This window comes from Elephantulus edwardii, unplaced genomic scaffold, assembly GCF_000299155.1.
Source record: "Elephantulus edwardii isolate Elephantulus edwardi_28Jun2011 unplaced genomic scaffold, EleEdw1.0 scaffold00456, whole genome shotgun sequence".
In the NCBI taxonomy this organism is placed as follows: domain Eukaryota; kingdom Metazoa; phylum Chordata; class Mammalia; order Macroscelidea; family Macroscelididae; genus Elephantulus; species Elephantulus edwardii.
This window is the reverse complement of record NW_006400206.1, coordinates 467,124-471,477: the sequence shown is the minus strand read 5'-3', so window position 1 is coordinate 471,477 and position 4,354 is coordinate 467,124. Positions and strand designations below refer to the sequence as shown.

General features: G+C 38.9%; 1 pseudogene; it reads left to right on the top strand.

Annotated features, from left to right (window-relative positions):
* Positions 1-419: 419 nt before the first annotated feature.
* LOC102854813 lies at positions 420-1,141 on the top strand (annotated as a pseudogene).
* The last annotated feature ends 3,213 nt before the right edge of the window (positions 1,142-4,354 follow it).

Below are 4,354 nucleotides of genomic sequence, written 5' to 3'. Positions count from 1 at the left end.
ACATCATGCTGGGTAGAGTAGAGGGACAGCGCAGGAGGGGAAGACCCTCTATGAGGTGGATTGATTCAGTGACTGGGGTAATCGGGATGGGTGTGTCAGAGGCAATGAGATTGGCACAGGATAGAGCACGGTTTAGGGCAGTTGTACATAGGGTCGCTATGAGTCGCAAACGACTCGACGGCACCTAACAACAAGAAGAACAACAGAAGAAGGTACAAACAATGGAAGAAACAAGGGAAGCCATTAAGAAAGCAAATGCTACAGAGACTCAGAGTCAGAAGAAATATATTGATGAGGAGGAACGTGCACAAATATGGAAGAAAGACAAACGATGAACGTATTGAAACAATAGATAAAAAGGTACAAGAAGTTAAAAAAAAAAAACAACCACTAACTTTTTTAATTTTCTGCCTGGAACCATGGAGGCTGCCGTGGAGAAGAAAAACAAGGTTCCTGCAGTGCCAGAAACCCTTAAGAAAAAGCGAAGGAATTTCGCAGAATTAAGTGCCTTAGAAACAAGTTTGCCCAAAAAATGCTTCAAAAGGCAAGAAGGAAGCTTATCACTATCACAAAGAATACAGGCAGAGGTACAGAACAGAGATTCGGATGGCTCAGATGGCAAGGAAAGCTGGCAACTTCTATGTACCCGCAGAACCCAAGCTGGCATTGTCATCAGGATCAGAGGTATCATCGGTGTAAGCCCAAAGATTCATAAGGTGTTACAGCTCCTTCCCCTTTGCCAGATCTTCAATGGCACCTTTGTTAAACTCAACAAAGCTTCAATAAACATGTTGAGGATTGTGGAACCATATATTGCATGGGGGTATCCAAACCTGAAGTCTGTCAATGAACTATCTATAAGCGTGGTTATGGCAAAATTGATAAGAAGCTAATTGCTCTAACAGACAACACTTTGATTGCACGATCTCTTGGTAAATATGGTATCATCTGCATGGAGGATCTGATTCATGAGATCTATACTGTTGGCAAACGCTTCAAAGAAGCAAACAACTTCTTGTGGCCATTCAAATTGTCTTCTCCACGAGGTGGAATGAAGAAAAAGACCACTCACTTTGTAGAAGGTGGAGATGCTGGCAACTGGGAAGACCAGATTAACAGACTTATCAGAAGAATGAACTAAGGTATCAACCATGATTCTTTTTTGTAATCTGATCAGTTAATAAAACAGTGACTCCTTTCAAATTGAAATGTTGGGTTAGTGATTAATTTTGTTAGCCTGCCCATTGCTTAATTATAACAAATCTTGTTCTCTGTTAAAATGAAGCAAGATGAACAGTATGTAAACCTGGGTCTGGTCTGTATCTTGTGAAAGTTTATATTACAGATATATATATAACGTTTTTACCTTTGAGTCTGCTTTCTTTTAAGAAAGCCTGTTTTACAGATGTTTGTGCATGCTTTGTAGATAGAGTAATAAATGTTTAGTTCAACAGTATGGAAACATTCTCTTGCTGGATTCCATTTGACAGGCTATGGTTGCTTGAGAAGCTGCTGTGTTAAAGGTGTTACTTTCCTTTTATATTCCACCTTTATGTTGAATTTCCTATTTATCATATTTGGATTTAATTACAATGTATATTGTGAAGAAATGAAATTTGTATTCGATTCAGAGTTCTTTTGGAACACCTAAAGTACTTGTAGTAAAGCTTACGAGAAAAAAAAACAAAAAATAATAAAAAACTAGAGAAGGTACAGCCAACATAGTACTGGAAATTACAGAAATGCATGAAAATGCAATGCAGAATATTAAGACTGAAATAGCAGAAGTGTCCAATGTGCTGGAGGGACAAGATAGTAGAACAGAAGAGATGGAGCAGAGTCAGTATGCTGGATGACAAAAACCTCAAAGTAATCATATTAGAGGAAAAACCAGAAATGAGGCACAAATAAAATGAAGAAAACATTAGAATCATGTAGGACAATATCTGGATGAACAAGATAAGTATGATTGGAATTCCAGAATACGACAGGGACAGGAAAATCACTGAGAAAACTGTGAAAGAGTTACTAGAAGCAAACTTCCCATTTAATATGAGGAACAGCGAAATCCACATCCAAGAAGCTCAGTGAACACCAAACACACTAGACCCCAAAAGGAAAAAAAAAACACAAACCAACACCAGACCCCAAACATCAAGATATATTATAGTCAAATTCTCCAAAATAAAAGATAAGGATAGAAAACTAAAAGCAGAAAGAAAAAAATCAGAGTCTCCTAATAGGAAAAGCAGTAAGATTAAGTTTTCATTTCTCAGCAGAAACCACGTGAGCAAGAAGACAATGGGATAGCATATAGAGAAAGTTGAAAAAAACAATTGTCAACCAATGATCTTATACCCAGCAAAGCTCTCCATCAAATATGAAGGAGAAATGAGATCCTTTGCAGAAAAGAAAGAACTTAAGGAATTTATAAAAACAAATTTCCTCACAAAGACACTAAAGGAAAGAGGATGAATCATAGTAAACAGAAGCAACAACAAAGAAGAAACAAGCAAAATGGCAATGATGAAACCTGTGTCAATAATCACACTTAATGAGTGGATTAAATGCATCACTCAAAAGAAAAAGAGTAGCAGAATGTACAAAATAAGAATATTGAAGTTTAATGGAACAGCAAACAACAAATGCCAGCAAGGCTGTGGAGAAATTAACCCTTTTTCACTGTTGGTAAAAGTGAAAAATGGTGGTTGCAAATAGAAATACATTTGACCCAACAATTCCACTATTGGAGATATACCCTAAAGAAACCATAACTGCTACCCAAACAGAGAGATGCACACCTATGCTTATTTCTGCTTTGTTAACAATAGCAAAGAATTGGAAACAACACAAGTGCCCATCAGCAAATGAGTGGATAGAGAAGCTCTGGTATATTAACACAATGTAATTCTATGCTGCATTAAAAAACAAGCAACTCATGAAATATTTCCAAAAATCGGTGACTCTGGAGGATATTATGCTGAGTTAAATATCTCAGTTACAGAAAGACAAATTCAGCATAATGCCACTGTTTTAAAAGAGGACTGGCATAGGGACTGGGGGGAGACTGAGAATGATGGGATAAATAATGTATACTATATTAAAACAGATAAGCGAGAGAACTGTTTAAAGGGGATATATGATTAGATATTATTGTTATGACAGGAGTCCAGAACGAAGGTAGCATAGTGAAATGGAGTTGGGGGGGGGGGAAGTGAATAACAATGAAATAATTTTTTTCTTTTATTTCTCAAAAAGAAAAGCAAATTGGGGGGGAGGGGTGGTCAGGGAGAAAAGTACAACAATTAATGAATGGAAATTCAAAGTCTCTGTAAACTTTCATTTTAAAAAAAGAAATATTAATTTGGTATCTATATTGGCATTGAAAAGGTATGGAACAGATCATCCGGGAGGCTGGGCTCTATGAGGAGAAATGTGGAGTCAGGATTGGTGGAAGATCTATCAACAATCTGCGTTATGCAGATGACACAACTCTGCTTGCTGAAACTGAGGAGGACCTGAAGCACTTGCTGCTGAGGGTCAGGGACTACAGCCTTCAATATGGATTGAGGCTCCATGTCAAGAAGACAAAGATTCTTACCACTGGACCAATTGGCAGCATCAGGATGGATGGTGAAGAGATCGAGATTGTTCACAGCTTTAGTCTGCTTGGCTCCACAATCAATACTCTTGGCACCAGCAGCCAGGAAATTAAAGATGTATTGCAATGGCAAAATCTGCTGTTAGGGACCTCTCCAGGGTACTTACTGAAGAGCAATGGTGTGTCTCTGGAGACTAAGGTGTGTCTGATACAGGCCATGGTCTTCGCAATCACTTGTTATGCATCAGAGAGTTGGACAATGACCAAGGAGGATAGAAGGAGAATTGATGCTTTTGAGCTTTGGTGTTGGAGAAGAGTGCTGAGGGTGCCACGGACTGCTAAGAAAACAAACAGATTTATCCTGGAGAGGGTTAAACCGGGTGGCTCCTTGGAGGAAAGGACTCTGAGGCTTCATCTGACATACTTTGGTCATGTTGTAAGGAGAGACTGGTCCTAGGCAAAGGACATCATGCTTGGGAGGGTGGAGGGCAGGCACAAGATAGAAAAGCCCTCTGGAAGATGGATTGATTCGGTGACTGGGGCAATTGGGATGAGTGTGTCGGAGACAATGAGATTGGCACAGGACAGAGCAGAGTTTAGAGCTGTCGTACATAGGGTCCCTATGAGTCGCAAGCAATTCGACAGCACATAACAATAACAACAACATATTGGGATTGTGTTGAACATGTTTGTTGTTTTTTTGATAGGATTGCCATTTTCACCATATTGAGTTTTCCTGTCCATGAACAGGAA